This window comes from Psammomys obesus, unplaced genomic scaffold, assembly GCF_907164565.1.
Source record: "Psammomys obesus unplaced genomic scaffold, mPsaObe1.curated_primary_1811, whole genome shotgun sequence".
Lineage (NCBI taxonomy): Eukaryota > Metazoa > Chordata > Mammalia > Rodentia > Muridae > Psammomys > Psammomys obesus.
In genome coordinates this window covers 23,374,575-23,398,894 of record NW_026592510.1, presented here as the reverse complement: position 1 = coordinate 23,398,894, position 24,320 = coordinate 23,374,575, and the positions used below count along the sequence as shown (strand labels likewise).

The following is a 24,320-nucleotide window of genomic DNA, read 5'->3' as shown; positions in this document are numbered from 1 at the left end:
ATCCACATTCTCAATGTTATAAAGTAATAAAGGTTGTTTTAACCTTTTATCTTTAGTTATGCATTATGTTTATTTATTTATTTGTTATAGTAACTCTTACAAGCTCAAAGAGCCTCAATATTTTCTGAATCTGTTGGGAGGGGGTTGTCCCTGAAGATATCATGACCAATGGGGAAATGACCTGGAAAGCTGTCAGAATGAAACCCTGCTACAGCTGGACTTGGTCAGGTCAATGGGATAAAAATTTCTAGGGAGTCTCATCCTGTGGCTTAATTTTCCTCCATGTCCAAACACAGTAGAATTTTGGGAAAATAGTCTCCATATGAAAATTCTTGTAACAAAGCTTCAGAGATGGCTGCAGCTAAATTCCCTTGCAAAATACCCCATCATTGAAAAATATCTGAGACCTTTAAGAATGGGTTATATTGGCTGGGAAACAGTGCTTAAGGCTAAGACCTGCAAAGGAAGAATATTTAATAAGTGTATAGATGGTTCCTACCAGGATGCAAAGTACATGGGGCCTTTTTCATAAAGATGAGAGATAAAGCCCTTGATTAGGCTCTACACAATTCTTAGGTTTGGGAGGACATTCAGGTGGAGGCTGGCTTCTAATTGAGTAGCAAAGCTCACCAGGTTGTTTCATCCTCTGGAATCAGAATTATAATTGGAAGGTTGTGAGTTGCCATGGCAGGGCTAGGAATTGAATCCCAGGGACTCAGCAATTTTCTAAGTTTACGCTATGCTGCCCGCTGTTGTATCTTCCTCTCAAAAGTTACTTTGCTTACCTGCTGTACCATTTTCAAAGAGCCCATTGCAAGACATATGAAATCAAGCTTTGAGCACTCAAAGGGAGGCACCCGACCTCTTTGACAGCATATGAGGACTACAGCTGAGATTTCCCTGCTTTACTGTAACCCATCTACCTAATGTTTCCTCCAACGCATTTGAAAAGCACCTGGATCCATAGCTCCCTCTGTTCTGTTAATATCAATACCTCATCAAACTGTTACACAGAACGTGGAATTTGAGGCAACCTAAAATCTGTGTCCCCACAACCCAGTTCTGCATATTTGGTTTCAGAATAAATTATCATTTACCCCCTTTGAGGGAAACTTGTGGTTTTGCACACGCACAGACTTCAGGGCATGACTATGATGATTTTCTAGATTAATTTTGGTGGGAAGACCTGCCCTAAATGTGGGCGGCACCTTCCCATGTGCTGGGATCCTGACCCAAGGAAAAGAAATAATCTGGCTGGGCATCCATAATCATCTGTCTCCTGACTGCAGATGGAATGGGACCAGCTTCCTCACATTCACTTTCTCTGGCATGTAGTCTCCATCATGATGGGCCATGGCCTCAAACTATGAGGCAAAATAAGCCCTTCTTTCCTGAAGTTGCTTTTGTCAGGCGCTGTTGTCACAGCAGTAGACAAGTGACTAATACACAGACATACCCGAAGAAAACAGTAGTTGATTTTTACATTTTTCTTCATATTAAATAGGATCTTCTGTGATCTGTACTTCTTATAGCTCGTGGTGACTTAGAGATGAAACAGATGGCTATGCTAAAACACAAACTTCAAAATGGCTCAAGTTATGACAGTATCTTCACAAGTGTCCCAGTTTGCACAGAAGAAAGGATGAACTGGGGTCCCATTAGCCCACCTTCCCGTTTCAGCTCCAGCCTTTCTGGTGCCAGGATGCTCTGAATAAGCAGATAGTTTTCTATCAAGCATAATCGCCTCAACAATAAAGGCAGAGTATTATGAAAAGACACTCAAAACACACACACAAAGAAATTATATCTACCCCTGTGACTGCTGTGGAAAGCAGGTTCTATCCAGTTTTGCTTCTAGGGAAAGGGCATCTTGGACCAAGGACATGATGTGATCAAGCTTAGAGTTTGAAGTAGAGGTAGAATTCAAATGCAGATATCAACATCCCACAAACGAATCTGCATTTGGGGATTCGAAATTGTGTCTTTCTCACACTGATAATTAAGATCTTGCCCTCCTTTGAGGTGGAGGTTTTAAGGGGTGGTGAATTTACACGGAAATTTGTGATAAAATAACCGGGTAGTATCTTGAAAACAAAAGGAATTTCTGAAGAATGATCCAAAAGAAAAATGGAAAGATTATCCCAAATGAGCCATCTCTCCATCCCTGTTTCCTTTCAAACAGCCCCTCTTCTGCCTCCATTCCTGGTCTGAAGATTGTCAGCCATCATGTCCTGTGTCTAAAGACTGTGGCTTAGCCTGATTGAAAGAACCTAATACCTTGAATAGGGCAGAGTTTTTATGGCAAAGGAGATTGTAAGTCTGCTCAAAAGAAACATCCTCCTGTCCTGTTTAAATTATATATACACATACATGTATTATGTATGTATATAATGTATATGTAATATATAATTTGCACATATAATATGTATAAAATATAAAATATTTACATATGCATACATATACATATATGTATATCTTCATATATATGTGTATGAATGAATATATTATGTATATATGTATAGACAAGTATATATTAATATATTATATATTACTCATAGAGCATTACAATATATTATATACATATCACACACACATAATATACATACATACACTGGAAATTTAGAAAATTAGTGATGAAGAAAAGTAAATCAAAGTTTATCCCAGGTAAAAGAGACTCAGCCGAAAGAACCAGGGGCTGGAAATCTCTAGGATGGTGAAAGCAGAGGGTCCAGGAGACAACATTGGAATTACTGAGGTTAAGAAGACACGCTCTCAGGTGCAATTCAGGACTCATCACCACAACAGTGTCTTTGCAGGATCAGAGCAAACAGTGGGCTGAGGTCTGCTGCAGGTCTGGCTCTCCCCAGCAGGTCGTGAGCACTGACTCTGGAGGTAAACCAACTGTTGCAAGCAAGAAGGCAATAATCTGCAGTTGGTATAACAAAAGTTATATCTTATTATGCCGATGGGCATCACACAAGGTTTGCACTCTAGTTCCTAACCTCGGCCCTAAGCCTATCTCCCCAGTGCTGCTCACTGAGGCACTGCATCTTAGCTGAAGGTCAGGTCCGATCTCTAATTACAGTCTTCTTTTCAAGGCTCAGGACCACGGAGGAGACTCTTCAGCTGCAGGGTAGACCAGGACGGCATCTCTCCACTATCTCTAGCAGTCCTGAAGATGTGTAACGTTGCTCTCAGTCTTTGCTTATGTACCGTGCAGTGTGCCTCATGCAGTTCTGGCAGTGTGTCTGGAAGTGTGTGAGGAAGTGATGCCACTGGGCTCTGGTTGTCAGGAGCAGCCTCGGTGCAGTGCAGTTCCTGACTAAGCTATTTTCTGGTATAAAAGGCTTATTATTATTATTTTAACTAGGCTCATCATGCCAATACTGTGATTTCCACATACTAGCTCTCCTCTGGTCACTTCTGTTAGAAGATGGAGAAAGATGGACTGCCCTCTATTTCTATCTGTCCAAGACCACGAAAGTTTGCTTTCTGTAGGGGTTCCTGCAAGCTCTACTGCTGGTGGGAAAACAAACAGGAGAGGCAAGAAGGAAACCCAGGTTAGCACATCTTCCTTAGCCAGTCTGTTTCCGACTTCTGGAGTCTGACCCCAAGGAGTTTATTTTTTACATATGTAAACATAGTGCAACTTTGGAAGAACATTCCCTTGTGACAATGATCAAAACAAAGCTTAAGGCATGGTGACATCAGAACTCCTTCTCAAAGTACACATCTTTTGCAAAGTGTCTGTGACCTCTTCCACAGAATGGGTTCTATTGACTGAGAAGTAATGGGTTTAGGGAAGAAAGGTTTGTAACAAGCAGAATAGTAAAGTCCTTTTCCAAAAGTACATGGGACCTCTTTCATAAGTATGAGCTGCACTGAATGAGAAACAATGCTCAGGATAAGCAAGATTCACTGGAGTACCAGCCAGTTGCAGCCTCATGATGATGTCAGTGCTGGTCAATGAATTCCAGTTCTCCTTAAGAGCAGCACATTCACTTAGAAGCCGACCTACCTTTCCAGCCACTTACTATAGTTTTTCTGAGAGAGTTTTTTTTTTCTTTTTCTATAGAGTTTTTTCACTCTATAGCTGAGACCACCATGGGATGAAATATGTAGCCCAGGTTAGCCTCAAACTCATGATTTTCATGTCTCTTTTCCTGTGTGCTGTTATTCCAGGAATACACCACCACATCCATCTTTAATAAATTCATTAAATTTTTTAAGAGGGTTATGTTAGTGTGATTTAATTTTTATTTCAGATTTTAATTTCTTTTCACATGTATGGTGTGTGTGTGTGTGTGTGTGTGTGTGTGTGTGTGTGTGTGTCTGTGCTTATTCATCTGTGTGGCACATATGTTTGCCCAGCATTGTGAGGGTAAGACGCTGAACTTGGGTGTCTTCTACGATAACTCTACCCTGGATTAAAGATGGGCCACCATGCCCATACAACAATTATGTAAACTAAAAACACTTTTAAAAGGACCATTACAGGGTAAATGATATAATTATATTATAATCTCAAAAACAATTTTTTTTAAATTTTCAGGAAAACAAACAAATAAATGATCAAGACACTTGAGCTCCTTGCTTGCTGGAGCCTTCCCCAGCCCTGTGGAGTGTATCCCTGGCTTTCACTCTCACTATTAATACTATAAATGTATATGTTTACTACTTCTGCTCCTGTGTCTTGTTTAATTCTTTTCTTGAGACATAAAGAGCCTGGAAGCTCATCGCAAGACACAGGGAGACAACAGCTTGGTACCAAGGGTGGCGCTATCTAGAGGAAGTGAACTGTGCCTTTGGGAGGTCAGAGCTTGGGAGCCATGCTTAGGCCTTTGCAGATGTTCCCTCGGGAAGGGAAGTATTGTGGGAGCCGGAACTGTGATGTGAATGATTTTTGCTACATCGTGCACTCCTGCCCTGAGGGGAGCTGCTGGCTCTTGAATTGGAACCTCAGAAACCATGAGCTAAAATAAGCTTTTTGTTTTTGTAAGTCACTTATCCCAAATGTATCATCGAAGTGATAGCAATCTGCCTATCCGAAGACCGATGCTATGAAGGCAGTGGTGTCCTAAGTGCTGTACTGGATCCATCAATAAATTCTAAACTGTTAGGCTGATCTTGGAGAAAACAACTCCCAGCCTTCTAGGAGTCTCAGGAAGTGTCTTCTCTCAGTCTTTCCTGCTTCATCACACTTATTCAACGATTAGCAATTAGTTAATGTTTTAAGAACTGTCCACTGAAGACCTCCTAGGCCCTCCCTGTAGGTGTACCTCTCTCTGCTTTCTTGCCCTTCCAGCCACGCCCTGGCTTCCCTGTGCAGGCAAGTTGTAGGCTCTGCCTATTTACTTTCCCGAGATACACCTTGGGAATTCTGTGCTGTGAGGCAGACAGACATAGCGCTGTGCTCATGTTTTTTTGTTTTGTTTTGTTTTGTTTTTCTTTCTTGGGGACCAGAGGTGACTTTCTTGTGCTTCCTGATGTCCAGTGTTTGGTAATTGTTGTTCCATGGGTCCTGCTTGTCCCTTTTGTACTTTAATTATTTGGGTGAAAGGGTGAATGATTTTCTTACTTCCTTCTTGGCCATAGAGTTAATTCTATTTTATAGATTTTCTTAAAGTTTCTCTAATTCTTTTTTGACTACACTGTTATCTGATTTTTGTTCAAAAAGATGGGATCTGAGTCTATCTCTGGTCCTGCAAGGAAACATTCTAAACTCTAAATAAATTGTAAGATTATAAATACTGAAGACTCCCTAAGAGTTAATCCGATTCACCTGTAAATCACCTAGAAAGGAAAAAATGTTCCTCAAAAAATTGTAACTTCAGAGTCATGATTCAACCAAACACATGTTATAAGGATGGAAAGGTAACCAAGTAGTCCTTTAAAGAGATATGTGCCAACACACCCCAGAAGGCCTCTCATGGGTGTACTTGTTTCGTGCTAACCTGCCCACTTTTCTGAGTTCTGACTCAGAAACACTCCCCACTTCCCTTGTTCACACTCAAGACCACATCCTGCAAGCTGGCTTGCCCTGGTGCTCTAGGCACTGTGCTCCATAAGGACCATGCCCAAGTGCAGAGGCTCATAGACTTCCACTGCTGATCCCAGCTGGTTTCTTGACCTCTCGCTTGGAAAATGCAACTTCCTCTCTTCCTTGTGAACATTCCCTGACTGGCAGCTGCTCACTGTGCAGGTTGCTTGCTTTGTTTTTTCTTTAAGACACCACTAACATAGTCCTTCTGAGTCTGCTTTTAAAGTATTTCCTCTAGGGGACTGACACCAGCAAAAGGCACCTTATATTCCCTGGTAACAGATATATCCCTTTCTCTTGTGCTGTTTAATATAGACTTGTTGCAATCACACAATCTGTGAAAAACAAAAGGTGATTTACAGGTGTATGGGTTAGCAATGCAAAAGGGTCTGAAAATAACCAGGTAACTAATGAACAATACATTTCTTAAAAAAAAAAACACTAAAATACAGAAAGAAAAAAAAATATGATGAATATTTGCTGAGAAAGTGCTATATGCTATATGTGTTATTTTATATTTAGATTTGAAATCGTATTTTATGTATTTGGGAAAGTATGCCACATCATACTTGTGAATATCAGGGGACAGGTCGGTTCTCTCCATCCACTGTTTGGATTTTGGGAATAAAACTGAGATCTCCAGATCTCCAAGCACCTTTACCTTGAGCCGTCTCACCTGGCCAAGTGTGTGTCATTTTATATGGACTGTCTCATTGGGCACTTATGCAAGTGTTAGTGTTGCCATTCTTATTTTCAAATGGCAAAACTAACGCCCAACTCGATTAAGTTTTAATTTTATTTTTGTTTGTTTGTTTTGTTTTCTTAGAAAAGCTACCTTTGAGTATTTGAACTCAGGCAGCTGGACACAAATTTTGACTCATACAAAATTTCACTCTAGCCATGCCCACTGATAATATTAAATTGATCTAGGAACAAGCAATTTCAGAATAGAAAGGAAAGAATGTTTGATTCAGACTCTAGAAATTAGTATGTTATATAAAACCTTTATTTATTACAAAGAACGTGACATTTTTAGTATACAGCAAAATTAAACAGACTCAACATCAGCATTGACCTCAAAAGTGAATGGAATTTTATATAAGAAGTGGGAAATAGTAAGAGCTGGAGGGGACAGGAACTCCACAAGGAGAGCAACAGAACAAGAAAATTTGAACACAGGGAACTTTCCAGAGACTCACTCCAACCAAGGACTATCCATGGAGATAACCTAGAACCCTGACAATGCAGCCACTTCTGATGAGAACTGATAGACTAAGATCAGAAAAAAAAGAGGAGGACCTCCCCTATCAGTGGACTTGGGGAGGGGCATGCATGCAGAAAGGGGGAGGGGAAGGGTGGGACTGGGAGAGGAGGAGAGAGGGGCTTATGGGGGGATACAAAATGAATAAAGTGTAATTAATTAAAAAAATGAATACCAAATCTAAAATAATCAAACTCATAAAAGTAGAGGTGTTGACATTAGTAGAATATAGAGAGAAATGGAAGTACTAACCAAGGGGTACAAGCATTTCATCACAGAAGAGAAGTAATTCTAGAAACCGTTGTAGAATTGTGTCTGTAATTGAGTTGTGCCTATAATATTAAGTTGTGTATTTAAACACACACAGAATGAAATGGAGATGAGTTAGTCTATTGTCAAACACATTTGAAAGTATGGTGGAACTGGTGAAAATATATGACCACTTGGCTTTATCTTGTGCTACATTTCGCAGAATTATGAATAAAGGCATTGAATTTATTATTCTAAGTTTTACTGAGTATAATTTGACCATCCTTGCCATCATCCTAGACTTACTTCCTCCTTTCTTCCCTTCCTTCATTTTCATGCTAACTAAATTTGTATTTATTACATTCTTTCTCCTTTGATAACCTGTGTGTTAAAACTCTGTGACAAATATCCTTAGCTTATTTAATAAATACACATTTTAAATTAGCATTTCAGTTAAAGACTACCTTTACAAGCAACAGGTCTGGCTTTCACTTGAGGCATTAACTTTAAGACTGCCTGGTTGCCACTAAAAAAAGCTTCATTAGTCTGGCCGCTAGCCTGAGTCTGGGCGCTCTGTGTATGGTGCATTCTGTGGTGCTCAGCGAGCTTCCCGGCTCAGGGCGGCTGTGGGCCGCGGGGGCCGCGGAGGGTGGAAGCACAGGGCAAGAACAGAGCCAAGACGGTGATGGCGGGAGTGGAGCCTGTGAGCTCTGCTTGGCCCAGGCCGCAGGCGCAGGCCCAGCCGTGGCCGCCTGGGCCGCCATCCTCGCAGCCTAGCATGGGGCTCCCCGCAGGCCCGCCGAAGAGCCTGGGGCTGTTCACCACCAAGCTAGTATCCTTGCAGCAGGATGGCGTCCTGGATCTCAAAGCGGCTGCAGATACTTTGGCTGTGAGGCAAAAGCAAAGAATTTATGATATCGCCAATGTCTTCGACGGGACTGATCTAATTGGAAAAAAAATATCAAAGAACAGTAGCCAGTGGAAGGGTGTAGGTGCTGGCTGTAATACTAAAGAAGTTATAGGTAGATTAAGATTTCTTAAAGGTGTAGAGTTGGAGAAAAAAAAGAACTCCACCAGCAGAACTTATGGCTACAGCAAAGCATCAAAAATGTGATGGCTGGAACCAGGAGGAGATGAGGGAGGAGCAGGGTGAATACATTGTAATAAATAATAATAATAATAAAGAAAAAAGTTAAAAATGATTGTGCTGATACAATGATCATAGGTAGTAAGATCAGACCAAATTATTAGTTGGTGGTAACTCTAAATAAACTTCCTGCCTATTTTTAGCTGCTATTGAAAATTGACTTAGCAATAATGGTGTCTCCATATTAAAACAGTTCATCATTCTGATATAGACTATCAATGTCGTTGCATGCGTTGCCTGTGCACTAAAGTCAGTACAATTTAATTTTTCTTTTCATTTGAAAATGTGATGGAAGACTCCCTTAGTAACAGGTTTTCCTATGTCACTCACGACGACATCTGCAATGGCTTTACTGGTGATACACTGTTGGCCTTTCAGGCACCTTCTGGTACACAGCTGGAACTACCTATTCCAGAAACGGGTCAAAATGGACAAAAATACCAGGTAAACTTAAAGAGTCACTCAGGACCTATCCATGTTCTGCTTATAAATAAAGAGTCAAGTTCTTCCCAGCCAGCGGTTTTTCCTGCCCCTCCCCCACCTCACATAGTCTTCCTGGAACCCAGTCCTCAACCTCAGTGACTCCAGAGAAATCCACTATGGCTGCTTAGAAACTGCTTGAGCAGCATGCTTCTGGAAGATGCCAGAGTTTCCAGCAGACACCAGCTACAGGAATTCCTTCAGGAGACATCATGGATGAACTGATGTCTTCTGGTGTGTTTCTTCTCTTAGGGCTCTCTCCTACCCCAGCACATGACTACAACTTTAATTTAGATGATACTGAAGGAGTTTGTGATCTGTTTCAGGTTCAGATACTAAATTGTTAGGTTCCATGGAAACCTGGGACTGTTATCTACCTCTGACGGTAACATTTTACTTTTGACTTCACAGACCGGAAAGGGCTCTGACTGCTTCTGGGGCGATGGCGAACTGTGAACCAGCACGCCCCTCCAATGGTTACATTCCATTTCTTTTAAGGCTGAATTCTTCTGCAGCTTCCTCTCCTGAAAGGTAAAGGTTTCAGGTCATCACAACAAAACGTTGCCCAGAAGATCCCTTATTTGTCTTATGTTTTTATTGCCACAAAGTTGTTTTTACATGTCCTTTAAACAGACATTCACTGCCACATATAAAGCGAAGGTTGTCCCTGGTGACTGAACAGATTTTGTGAAGTGCCTTCTGTTTTAGCAGTTAAAGTCTATCAGTTTGTTGACCTCTGACTTTCCAAACTGTCCTAGAATACAAGAAAGATCTGTTTATGTAGTTCATTTTTAAAATGTGCCAATGCCTGTACATTAACAAGATTAAAAAAATGAAATACAAAATAGTCAATTTATTGATCTTTGGGGGAATGTGGTACACTGTCGTGAGTCAGGTTGCTTTGTCAACATTAGCTGGTTCATTTTCATGGTGCTTCTGAGAAATTGAAAGGAAAGATGTTAAAATGAAAGAACAAACAAACAAAAAAACCTAAGTAGCAGCACCTTCAAGAAATATTTGTGAAAGACAGTGATTGTTTTCTGTGATTTACAGAGCAGTTTTTCTGAGGGAGCTTTGTAGTGTAAAATAGTGTAGTATAGCTTTATAGTGCAATATAGCCTTTGCATGACTTTGGTCAGAAGATGGCTCTGGCACACCTGGAATGTCTTGCATTATTGGGTCATGCAAACAGTGTTCAATAAGGACTAACGTTGCAGGGATGTGATGGTTTCCTTCACAAAACATACATTCATTAGGGGCCTTGGTAGGAGGAACTTCTTTCACCCAAAAAAACAACTTTTGTGAAACAGTCAATAAATAACAGGCATTTGCATGTCTGTTTGAGATTCAGTCCACAGAGGGTGCATCTCCTTGCTGCCAGCAAGGCCCACCAGCTCTTTCTGCACAGATGTAAGAGAAAGGCTTTTTGAAAAGTCTGCAAGTTCTTTCTGTGCATTTACAAAAGCTCTGTTCATTCTATTGAGTTTTTCATCATTCAAAAAAAAATCATCCATAATCTCATAACTATTAAAAGTCAAATGTTCTCCTGTTTTTTTTTTTTTAAAGCTTCATTATCCTTGAGTTAGGAAACAGGGAAAAGTAAGATTTCCTGCAACTAGATTTTCTGCAACATACCTCTAACTTAGTCAGTATTCACATCTCTCATCTACTCCCATCTCCCTCATTCCTTCCTGGGGAATTAGACCCAAGGTCTCTAGTACACTATGAAAACAAGAACTGTAACAGTGAGGTACAGCTACAGTCCCCTAAACATGCTGATACTGCAAATTTGTCTTGGAATTAATTTCAATAAACACACATAAAATGAGGGAAGAAAGGACTTTTTTAAGTAATGCAAAGTCCCTGAGAAACTCTGTCTTGCAAGTGTACCAGAAAGCACATTCTAGAATATTGATAACGGAATTTTGCCACAGTTTTTAGTGTGTGTGTGGGGGGGGGGGGAAGGGGCATGAGGAACACCTATAATGTTCACACACAGTTTATATGTTCAGTGACTGATTGCAACTGTGAAAGTGAAGATAACATAGCAGCCACCAGAATGAAGCTCAAAGAGCACGAGACAAATCCAGAAGAGTGCATTCGGATGGATGAGCCTGTATCAGTTGAAGGCAGGTGACAAGAAACAGCGTACTGTTCATACTTTTACTGCATGTGTAGCTGTCCCTTTAAATGTTTGGTAATGATGATTTTAAAACAAATCCAGGCTTAGTGGGTGTCCTAATGAATAAGAACAAAACACCAGGTGAAAGACTGTCCTTTTATCCCTGCAGGAGGCATCAGCAGCCTGAGCATCCAGGAGCCTAAAGGTCACTATGAAGCTCACTCCAGTCCCTGCAGAGACCTGAACCTGTGGCTGCTTCAGTAGCCTCCAGCTCCTGCAGTGAGATGAGAACAGTGTCCGGTGCTGATGAGACACTGTCATTGTTAAGCTGATGCACAGACTTTGCCAATCAAGAGGAAGATGAGGATAACTACAGACAGAAATGCCTGACTCTTTCAGGAAAAGCACTAGAATACGCAGAACTTCACAGACCTAAAAGAGGCACCAGAGTGAGCAATTTCCAAACTGATATTATCGAAGAAGAGCTGTAGATATGGGGTTGAGAAAATGCTTATTGTTTGAAAATTTGAGTAGCATTTGAAAATTTTTTAGCATTGGAAGCTAATTTTTTTTTAGATATGAAAATTATCTTCAATCCCTTCAATTATCTACAAATATGGTGAATTTTAGAATACATTTAAAGACCTTTGGCTGAATTTATTCTTTGATAATTTTAAAGTATTCTGAAGCATTCACTTATCTTATGCAGTGAGCATTTTGCCTGCCGGTATCTCTGTGCAGCAGGTTTGTGCCTGGTGATCAAGGAGGGCTGAGAGGGCTTTCCATGCTCTGGGAATGGAGTTACGCAGTTGTCAGCTGCTACTGTGGGTGCTGAGACTCAAGCCTGGTCCTCTAGAAGAACAGCACTGCTCTTAACCACTTATCCATGCCTCCAGCCTCATATAAGCTTGAGGTTCGTTCTGATTACTACAGCATCCTTTAACATCCTTCCCTGTCACCCACCTCCTTCCTACAAGTGGCTTTCTCACATTCACATCTTTTAGTTTTGGTTTTGCAGCCACTGCATTTAACCAGGGCCATCTGTGTCACAGTGTGTTTGAAACTACTGACTGGGGGCTGGTGGGCTCCTCAGTGGGCAAACACTGAAGACCATGAATGCCCCTCACCTTGAATCCCAGAATCATCAATTCTGAGATGTGAGTCAAAGAAGAGGAGAGAGGATCTGGAGGTACAGATGGAGGCCGGACTAGGCCATAGGACTCCCTGAAACTGGAGTTCCAGATGGTTTTGAGTCTCCATGTGGTGCTGGGTATTGAACTGGGGTTTTCTGTAACAGCACTCAGTGGTTTTGACTGCTGAACCATCTCTCCCACACCCCATTTCTTTAAAGCCAATATTTTAAAAAAAATGCTCTTGGGAAGGAGGGTGCTCATTGGTAAAGCCCTCGACACTCAAGTGTGAGGACCAGAGTTCACATCTCCAGAAAAAGCTCGGGAGGCATGGCGGCCTGTCTGTCATTCCTGCCAGCTGAAGGCAGAGACTGAGGATATCTGGACCAAGGTGGATAGCCAGACAAAAATCAATCATGTGAGGAACTTGCCAGGTTGTCTTCACTATTTGAAGTATGTTACTGAAGCATTGTTTGTGGTGCCAGAGAACTGTGAAGAATTGGAATAGTGTGTGATAGGAGAAGGATTACTGAATTACTGGCCTCACTCCATCCTAATCTCTAATGTTACCATTTCAACATATGATAAACGTTTGTTTTGATGGGCTCGTTCGTGCTTTCGCTTAAAAAATATTTTTTTAAACATCACATCTCAATTCAAACGAAGGCATGTCAAGTACTTAACAGCATACTCGAGAGGTGTGTTTCCGGAGTGGACACCATCTTCTTTATGGGGGGAAAGTATTCAGGCATTTGACGTGCAATGTCAAAGCCTTTCCCTCGTTTGTGTGTTCCAGGTTCTGGAAAGCCTGGCATCCAAATAGGTAGAAAATCCACGACAAGCTGAGATGTGTTTATTTCTGTCCTATTCCATAACAGCAAGCTAAAGGAATATGCATGATCTCTCTTTCCCTTTCAAACGTGTGAGGCCAGGCATGGAGGCACAATGCTGTAATCCCTCATTCCAAGGCAGAAAATAGAAGACTGTGAAGTTGAGAGCACAGTGAACTATATAATACCTCAAATGGGAAAGAAACAATAAAAAAAAGTTCATATCTATGCAGGAATATTTACCTATATGGAAGGCTGTTACAATAGTCCATGTCTGAAAAAAAATGTTTCTGACCAAACCTAGACTACAGAAAAGCATTTTGAGAGACTGTGCCTGGATAGAGTAGATTTATATTGCTTTGCATTCTTTTTGCCTGCTTCACTGAGAATTTAGTGTCATTACAATTGATGACAGGCTAAATTTTTAACCAGGCTCCAACATCGAAGCTCCCTGTACCAGTAAGTGACTTTGCTGGCATACAAACCTGTTGGACCTTGGCATCCTTCTGACAATGACACTTTCAGACAAACCCAGACAGCAGCTGTGATACGATACCCCGAGAAAACTAACTTAAAACAGGAAGGGTTTTAACTTAAACTAACTTAAACTAACTTAAAACAGGGTTTGCTTGACTCATAGTTTCTTACAAGCCATCATGGCAGGAAAGTCGTATCAGCAGGACCTTGAGATAGTTACGTTGCATTCACGGTCAACAATAGAGAGCAATGGACGTGTTCTTAGTTCCCCATTATCAACTTAAATAGCCTAGGGATTTAGCCTAGGGAACGTGGCCAAAATGTTTAGGCTGGTTCTCACTAGAATTGATGTAACCAAGATGAATGACATCCCATCCCACAGGTGTGCACAGAGGCCCATCACCCAGGTGACTGCAGGTTTTGTCATGCAGACAGTTAACAGCAACTGCCATAGATACTTTTTGTTTTCACTGAGACTTTCCTGCTTACTGAATTAGACTTATGTCCTCCCATTTTTTTTTCTTCTGTTCCTGGTTCTTAAGATAAAGTCATAAAAATGGGAGATGCTGAAAATTTCTAAAAATTTTTACTTCAATACAAAAAGACATTAGGTTGTATATTGGATCCACTATGTATTGGTATCTGCCAACTTGCTTTGTGGGTTGTGTTTTGATATTAGAAAAGGCACTTAGAGGACAAACGTTCTGTAATCTCAGTTTCTCTGTCAAAAGGACAGAGAGACCAGTTTCTTCTCACACATTCCTTGGGATGTGACCAACATATTTCACATGGTTATATTAATTTGTAGGACAAGTATATAATAAAGAGCATAGTTTACACTCATTTCGTGATAGATCATGCTTTGAATCACAATATTAAGGAGATATGAAAATTGTGAGTTTAAGCCGAACTGGGCTACATACTGAATTCCATGGAAATCTTTTCGTTTGTTTGTTTGTTTTCCGAGATAGGGTTTCCCTATGTAGCTTTGGCTGTCCAGGACTAAGCTAGCCTTGAACTCACAGAGATTTGCCTGCCTCTGCCTCCCTGAGTGCTAGAATTACAGGTGTGTGTCACTGTGCTCAGCTTTCATGAAAATCTTTATTTTTTAATTTATTACAATTTATTTACTTTGTATCCTAGCTGTAGCCACCTCTCTCATTCCCTCCCAATTCTTCCCTCCCTTCCTCTTCTCTGCCCATGTCCCTCCCCAAGTCCACTGATAGGGGAGGTCCTCTTCCCCTTCCATCTGACCCTAGCATATCAGGTCTCATCAGGACAGGGTGCATTGGCTTCCTCGGTGGCCTGGTAAGGCTGTCCCTGCTCAGGGGAACATGATCAAAGAGTCAGATACTGAGTTCATGTCAGAGACAGCTCCTGTTCCCCTTACTAGGCAACCCACTTGGAGACTGAGCTGCTATGGGTTACATCTGAGCAGGGGTTCTAGATTATCTCCATGAATGGTCTTTGGTTGGAGTATCAGTCTCAGAGAAGACAAGACCCCTGTGCCAACATTTTTTTTTTATTCTATTGCTGTACTTGTGGAACTCCTGTCCTCTCCAGGTCTTTCTTCCTATCTCCCCCTTCTTTCATAAGATTCCCTGCACTTTGCCCAAAGTTTGGCTATGAGTCTCAGCATCTGCTTCAAGACCCTGATGGGTAGAGTTTTTCAGAGGCCCTCTGAACCCTATGGCAACATTTGTCACTCAGGATTCTGATTTAGAGAACAAAAACTTCCATGAGCTTGAAGAACACACTAACTCTGTCTTGTTCCCTGTTTTCTCCTTCTCCGGATGTCTGTCCCATTTGCCTTTCTGAGTGAGGACTGATCATCTTACCCAGGATCCTCCTTCTTGCTTAGCTTCTTTAGGTGTAGATTTTAGTATATTTATCCTATATTATATGTCTAATATCCACTTATAAGTGAGTATATACCATGTGTGTCTTTCAGAGATACCTCACTCAGGATGCTCTTTTCTAGTTCCCACCATTTGCCTGCGAATTTCATGATTTCCTTGTTTTTAATTGCTGCGTAGTATTCCATTATGTAAATGTACCACGATTTCTGTATCCATTCCTCAGATGAGGGACATCTGGGTTGTTTCCAGATTCTTGCTATTACAAATAAAGCTGCTGTGAACATGGTTGAGCAGGGAACCTTTCAATCTGAGCAGGAAAGCCAACCAGGCTCTTCTCGTGCTTGTGCTCCCCCTTGTGGTCGAGCCACACTAGTACCCTGTCCCTCATCTCCAGTTGGCCTGCAGTGGGCTCACCTTCCTGCTCACCGATTACCTGACATCCCATTCACCAGTGACAATTAGGTAAGCTGTCTCTTCTGGTCAGTCAATGTAAATGTTTCCCTGAGTTCAAGTTAATGACCATTGAGTGTCCAGCACTCCTCTGGTACTCTTGGAGGCAGAGGTAACCCAGCCATGGTCTTTAAGGCTATGGCTGGCCCTTCTCAGCTGACCCGTTCTCCGTTCTCCCACCATTGGAGCTGCAATCCTGCAGTTCACTTAGGCCCTCCTGGGCCTTTGAACCCCTACCTGCCCTCCTCACAGCTCCCCTTCAGAGCTGCCTATAATCCTCCAGGCTTTTGTGGCTTTTGCCACCCTTCTCCCTGACTTTTTCCTGCATATGAGATCCCCTTCTTAGAAACTTGGTTGGCCTTCCAGCCTCTGTCCCTCTGGCCTTCACCAGGCTAAACTCTCTGTCTGGGCTTAGGCTAAGCTCTGACCCCCTGGGCGGCTTTTGTCTCTCCTGACCTTCAGGGCCTCCATCTTCAGGCTCTGCCTTTGGGCTCTGATGAAAATCCAGGTGCCAGGTACCAGGTACTGAATCTCTGCCTGCTTGGCTAGGCTAAGCTCTGATTCCCGCTGAGTGCATGGTAACCCACTGAATGGCTACTGCCATTCCTCCTTCCCCTTTCTCATCAATGGGAATGCTGTCCTCTGTACTCTCTTTTTCACTCTTTGGATGCCGTTGAGAAAATCTCCAGCCTCTCCACCTGGCACCCAGCCTGAAGGGCTCCAAATTTATTCACCTTTGCAATCAAATTTGGCCTCAATACCCCTTAGACCATCAATCCATATGGCCGCATAATGGCACCCTAGATCCCAATATAATTCAAGACTTTTATGAATACTTCGAGCAACTGGGGAAATGGAAAGTGATTCCTTATGTCCAAGCATTCTTTTCTCTCCTCTCCAATCCCTCTATCTCTGTTCTTCCTGTTCCCCAACTCAGTTCCTTTTAGCTATGCAGCCTGAGTAAGACGATTCCTCCACTATTTTTGATCTGGCTAACAAACCTTTTCCATATTGGCCTAAACCCACAGTTTCCTCTCCTCCAACTTCCCCACTTTCCTTTTCTTCCTTTTCAGCAACAGGTTGCCCAAATCAGCTCTCTTTCCCACCCACTTTTAGCATACTAGTAGCTCCTAGTCTTTCTGCTACTAGGTCCCACTCTGCTAAAACAAACAAACAAACAAACAAACAAACAAAAAACCTCCTTTACCTCTCTGTATGTTGCCTAAACCAGCCATGACTCTCCCCTTTCTGAAAGTTGCTGGGGTAGATGGCTTGTCCACTTTTCATTAAATGAACTCTCATAGAGACTGAGGTCCTATACTGCTAAGGCCTCCACATGTATGAAGGATTCCGGTATGTTATTCAGTCTTATAATCAATCTCACCTTCCGTGATGTCCATATGACCCTTACACACAATCTTCTCCCTGAGGAGCACAGGTGAATCTGGGATCAGGCCAGGGCACATGCTCATGAAATCCACTGAACGGATGCTGCCCACCCCACCAGGACTGAGGCAGACCCCAGGTGGAATGCTGGATGGAATTCCAAGATCCCAGGGACATTGAAGCTAGGGATCAATTCATAACTTGTCTCCTGGCTGGACTCAATAAGGTTGTCCTTAAAGTAGTAAATTATAAAGAAGTCCCAGAGGTCATTTGGGATAAACATTAAAACCCATCTCAGTTCCCAGATTGCCTTATGAAGGCCCTCTGACAATATTACCAATCTGGATCCTGAGACTCCAGATGGGAGACAACTCTTTATGACCTTTTCTCAGCGTTCCCCTGATATTAGGGCCAAAGTTAGAACGTCTAGATAAAGGACCCCGACTCCACAGGAAGATGTTTTAACTGTGGCCTTTAAGGTATGCCTTAAGGTATACCAAAACCAAAAATATCTGGTTCTATCTAAGGTCTTTCAGCTAGCCTTAAGAACTGCCCTGGCTCCCGAGCCTCGCAAAGCCTGAGAATCTCCAGTCTCTGTTTTAAATGTAGTCAGGAAGACCGTGGGTCAGGTCCTGTCTGAGGCCTCATGAGCCATTCTGATCATGTCCAAAGTGTCATCAGGGGGGACACTGAGCTACTGACTGTCCTCATGTCCCTTGAAGTATGAAGGCAACAGACCCAGCAGCTTCTCCAGCTGATCTCCTAAGTCTGGCCAAGGACAACTGAAGAGGCCCCGGGCTCTCTTGACCCAACCACTGCCATCTCTGTCAGGGAGCCTTAGGTAGCCATCACAATATCAGCGTATCTCCTTCCTTCTGCATGCCGTGACCATCTACTCAGTCCTGTTTTGGTTCTAGGGACCTGCCTCCCCTTCCTGTTTCTCTATTGACAGCATTACAAGGCTTACCAAACCCCGTCACTTAACTGTGTAGTTATGGGTATTTCTTTTATCCATCCTTCTTAGCGGTACCAATCCCCTTGCTGGGAAGGGACCTCCTACCCAAAACAGGAGGTTTTCTTTTGCTTGCCACATCTGCTTGACCCCTGCCTTGCCAGCTGGTTCCTCTCCTCCTCCTCTAAACCACACAACCTGACAACACCTTTTCCATTACCAGCTTCTCAAGTGGATCCCCAGGTATGGGACATCCCAAATCCCTCTCTAGCCAAATGTCATCCACCTCTCATTCAGTTACAAAACCCCACCAAATAATATCACCCAGGCTCAATACCCACCCTCCTCTCCAAAACCTCAGGGGACTTAAGCCCTTTCTCTCTGACCTTTTAAGAAAAAACTCTTCTATGCCCCACATCTTTTCTTTAACACCCATACTTCCCTTTCAAAAGCCCAATGGAACCTTTCACGTGCTTCTCAATCTCCAACTTATTAACATGGCAGTTAGTAAGTTCATAAGTCTTCTTCACGTTGTGGTACCAAACCCATAAACCCTTCTCTCTAACATCCCCTCAGAGACTAAATAACTGATCTGACAAGGAAGCTAAAGCCTCACTTCTCAGAAGCCTGGGTTCTCTTACAAGCAACAAGACATGCTTGTTCCACAACCTACCTCTTCACTACTATCTTCCGGCACTTGGCAAATTCTATCCTATCGGCACTAAATCTTTCACTGTAGTAGCCAGGCTCTGACCCCCTTTCCTCCTGAATCTACATTGAGGACTTTATCCTCATCTCTCCTCCTGGTCACAATCTCCCTTCCTCTTTCTTCTTCAGGGTCATCTTTACTACCCAAACTGCAGCGAAACCTAGTGCCTCCCCCCCCCCCAGATTCATATTTCTCATCTCAAGCCCTTTATACCATTTCCCCAAGGCAATCCTCCTTTTTACTTTGCAACCCCAACAGAACCTTGCTATCTTAAGTTTCAGAAGATATCAAGGTCTCCACTCTCAGAAGAATGAGGCCTTCTATACCTGTTGGGACCTGAGCCCAACCCTATTGGGTAATGCCCTACTTCTTCTCCTACTTTCTCTTGTTCACTCTCATCAGTAGTGAGCACTATGTATGGAGACTTGAGGTTCAGGAAACCTATATTTAATGGTTCAAGCAGACCGTTCATATGATGGGGTGTGGGGAGTGCTCACCAGCAGATTGCCAAAGGAGATGTACTAGTCCCTGTAGCACCTAAGTCAATTTCGAAAACACCTGTCCGCTATGTTTGTTTTCTCTGTGATCAAACCTGGGATTACTGCCAACATTGGACAGAGATTTATGGAGGCTGTCCTTATTGGTCCTGTAGGAGACATGCTGCATTCTCAGGAAAGCATACTGGGGAATTTTTATGTTCTAATTGAGGACCCATGGTGCCCCAGGTGGGAGACAGGAGACATTGGTAAACATTAGTAAAACATTCATCACAGCCGCCCATCTGGCACAATCAAAATACAGAGGGTATACACACCCTACTCTCTCAACCCCTAGGGATAAAGACAGTAAAGGAAGTGGTCCACCGTTCCCCAAAAGCCCTTACACCCCTAACTTCGTCTCCCCTAGATAGTAGTGATCCCGCCTCTCTATCACACCATCTCTTATTTCAGACCTTAACCTCTGCATATCAGTTAGCGACCAGTGCTCTGCCTGACCACTTTGGAGAATGTTGGTTATGTGTCCCTCCTGGCTCAAACTCATAACCACCAATCGTGGCCTCGTCAGTTGGCTTATTAGACTTTTTACCTCACCGCTCATTATTGGCTCTCCCACCATTCCCTCTTTGGTATTTCAGACTGCTTTAACTCCTCAGGGGAACACTCTGTGGGCACCCTAGATCCTGCAATAGTACCATTAACCTTGACACCAGCACGCAGCCCCCTGTGCCCAAGCATTCACAACACCTTGATTCCCTGTGGCACTCAAGGCTGCCACTACCTACCACTGAGTGGTCTGGCACTTGTGCCCTTGTGCTCCTTTTTCCAAAATTAGGGTCTATGCCTGGTGAAAACCTTTGCCAGTTCTAATCACAGGGTTTACAGCAGCAAGGCATAACAGATGAGCAGCTCAGGTCCTGCCTTTGCTTGCAATCCTGGGTGTAACTGCTGGTCTTGCCACCGGAACGGCAGGACTTTTCTAGCTATTTAACATAGGTTTTCTCTCAGTTTGTTGAGGATCTTGACAGGTGGCTCAGACCAGCCTCACCTTCCGGGGCCAAATATACTCACAGGTTGCTGTAGTGCTATGAAATTGGGGAAGATTAGATTTGTTATTGGCAGAGAGAGGTGGCCTTTTGTCTCTTCCGCAGGGAGGGATGTTGCTTTTATATCAACCAGTCAGGCATAGTAAAAGACAGGAGCCTACAACTCCAGATGGATCTCCAAAACAGAAAACAGCCTGATGTCTCTGGCCAGTGGATCGTTAACAGTCCAATGTGGGATGGGATATTACTTTTAAAGTAAAATGTCTCCAGTATACCTGAGAATTATCTCTAAATCTGCATATTTTCAATATAATTAAAAATTATATTGAATTACATATAATTGAAATTGAATTATATATAATTGAAAATATGCATCTTTAAGTTTCTCTATGTGGTGACATAGTTTTAATGCTGGTCCTAGTTTCAGCCCCATATTCTTCATCAGCAGCTCACTCTTGAGCAATGGCAGAGCTTTCCCATCAATTTCATGTTGCCTAAAGAGGCAGGTGAGGGGTTTTATATGTGAGGATCTGTATGTTTCACAAACGTACCACTTCATTCACAGACCAATTTAAAGGGATCTTACAGAAGCCTTGTTTCAGGACACTAGGGTCAGGTACAGCTGAATAATAATAACCTGAAGCTACGGCTATTTCTCCCTCTTCAAAAGGTACAGTCTGGTCTTCCTGAGGTTTGCTGATCGTACACTTGTGTTTTCTCTCAGCTGAGGTTTTTTTTAGACATCTTTCTGTGGTCTGGCTTCACTTTTCCAGTGAATAAGAGGTGGTGTGATAGATGGTTTGGAAATTCCGCTGCCTTTTTTTCTCCCCAACCGGGCCTGCTTCATCATCTTTCATTGGTCTGTCTTCATCCTCCAAGGAGTTGGTGAATACACTGCTTTTGGCTTTCTCTGCAGCTTCTGGGGCTGCCTTTCATTTTCCAAAGCTAGCGCTTCCATAATTCCAAGGTCTAGCCGCTCCTCCGCTCCTTGGTGTCATTTTGCTAGTTTGTCTGGCTCAAGGTCTATAGTAGGGGTATGAACACAACAAGCCTTAAGGTTGAAAGGCTGGGTACTTAAAAAGTTATCACACTTCAGGCAGTGACAGGAAATTTCAGGATAGCAAAGTGCAAATGATGTTCTGTTCACTGGAAGGAGCTGAACAGTATGAACTTTCCCATTCAAGAAGGCAGTTGTCATTTCTCTTCTGTGGTTATCTGGTTTCACAAGTAGAAACACAGCTTTGCCCTCGATGGCACAATTCACACAAGCCTGCAGAGTCCACTGGAGAATTGCCTCCACAGGGCCTGGTCGTCAGGTAGCTGCTGCACGTTTTATGGATCCAGGTAGGGGTCACAATCTCGTGTTTATTTATATTGTACGGTCTTCATTCACTGTTAGACCCTCTTCTGATTTATTTTCTGCATGGTGAGTGGAGGGATCCCTGGCCAAAATCAGCATCTGGCACCTGAGGAGAGGGCCCGCATTAGAAAGTACAAAGGCCAGGAGAGAAACCCCGAGAAGGAATCTGGCCCCTTGGTAAAAGTTCACAGTTTAGTTGAGGAAAAAGTTGTTTTGTTTAGCTCAGAGTTCAAGTCTTTGTAAACGCTTTGAGGCATAAGTCAATAGCAGCCTTCTCCACACCTCTCTAATGGTCATGACGGGGTTTCCAGCCTCTGTAATTGTCACATCTCCAGCCCTCAACAGGACCCCTCACAGATTATGCTAATTTCAGGTGAAAAGTCTAAACAAAATCCCACCAGTCCCAGAGCAGGAAAACTCACCAATCCCTAAGGTCCTCCAAGCTCAGGATTTGAAATCCCATTAATCCACACTCTGGAAATCTCTTCCCTAGAAAATTCCACCCTCTAAGAAATCCTGTATAAAGGCTGTGTCTACTCAGTTCCTGCTGACTTCTGGAGCAGAAGCAGCCACTCCTGGATATGTCTCTCCACTCCCTGGAACATCCAATGCATCTCTTTAATGAGATTTGCTGCCTGTGGATCTTTCACAGGAAGAGCCCAAGAAGCAAGGAAGAGAAGAAGGGAAAAAAGTGGATCCTGAGCCTTCTCAGCTCTTCAGCTCAGCTGGGGATGCCTTCCCTTGGGTTTCTCAGAGCTGTGTGGTTCCTGGGCCCCCATGTCTCAGGAAGCCCTTCCATTGGGGTACCTTCCCATCTCAAAGCTGTGTGGTTCCTGGACTCCAGAGTCCCAGGACACCTTCCCATCTGAGCAGGAAAGCCAGCCTTTGCTGCTGAGACTCAGATAGGCTCTTCTGGAGCTTGTGCTCCCCCTTGTGGTCTGAGCCACACTAGTACCCTGTCCCACATCTCTAGTTGGCCTGCAGCAGGTTCATCTTCCCATCTGGGCAGGAAGGCCCACACACACTCTCAAGGTTACAAAGTAATAAAGGTTGTCTTCACAGCTGCTCGGATTCAGTTATGTATTTTATTTATTTATTTGTCTGTTTGTTTATAGGTAACGCTTATCAACCCAAAGGTTGTCATTATTTTCAGATTCTGTTGGGGGCCTTGCAATGTTTCCTGTCATTTGCACATGGGGTTGAATTGCCTGTTCTATTCATTCCCAACTGAGGGTCATGCTTTGAAGCTCTAAGTCTATGAATATTTTTTAGATTATTAGATTTTATTTTGTATTATGGGTGTTCTGTCTTCAGGTATACCTCTGCATACTGGGTATATGCCTCGTGCCTTGAGGAGTTCAGACGAGGGCATCAGATCCTCTGGAACTGGAGTTATCATTGGAGGGTTGGGAGCTGCCGTGAATCCGAGGTCCTCCTGAGGAAATGCTCGTAACCCTGGAAGCAGCTCTCCATCCCGTCAACTGTTCTTTCCACTGCATATTCAGCACCGTACATTCCAGAACCTGAGGAGATTCTTGGGGATCTGGAATTCGATTTTGTCAACCAAGAAACAGATGCAGTGGTGGAGGGAGGGGGATTAAAAGCCTCCACTGATATGCACGTTCATAAGTCTGACCATCAGAGATAAGGTTGAAGCCAGCAGTCCACATGGTCTGCAGTGTCACTCAAGCTATACTCTGCAAAGGAGCAGGAAAGGGCGTGTTCTGACTGTGTGAGCAAGCCCCATGGTGGGGCAGAAAAGGGATGTAGCCATGGCTACTGGACACATGACTTACCGATGCGGAAATAAATAGTGCCAGCGATATGAGACGTGTGTGGTGTATGGTACATGGCTTTCCAAACCATTAGGACTCCAATGCCCAGAACCCACACAATGGAAAAAGAGAACAAAGTTGCCCTCCCATCTCCAAACACACCATGCTGTGTGCCTCCTCCTCCTCTGATGATGAACAATATATAAAATACTAGATTTTACTCATGACGAGGTAGAGACTAGATGTTGAGTACATTGCTTAGGTCAAGGGGAGAAACGTCATAACCACAGCAAAAAACTGGCCCCAAATCAATGGCTGGGTAGGTTCTAGACCCCAGGGTAGAAGCTGCCATTGCTATTAAATCGTCTTGGGTCTAAATTCCTTCTAAATATTTATGGTTATGCCATAGAACTAGGCAGAAGCTTCTTTTTAAACGTGAATATTAACACAGAGACACATACTTGGTCAAAGTTGAGAATAAAATGGAGTTCTCAGTCCTAAACGGGACATCTTTATCAACACCAATATCAAGTTCTGAAGAGAAACCAAG

General features: G+C 43.0%; 1 pseudogene; it reads left to right on the top strand.

Moving 5' to 3' along the window:
* Positions 1-8,235: 8,235 nt before the first annotated feature.
* LOC129681974 (transcription factor E2F5-like) lies at positions 8,236-9,524 on the top strand (annotated as a pseudogene).
* Positions 9,525-24,320: the final 14,796 nt, after the last annotated feature.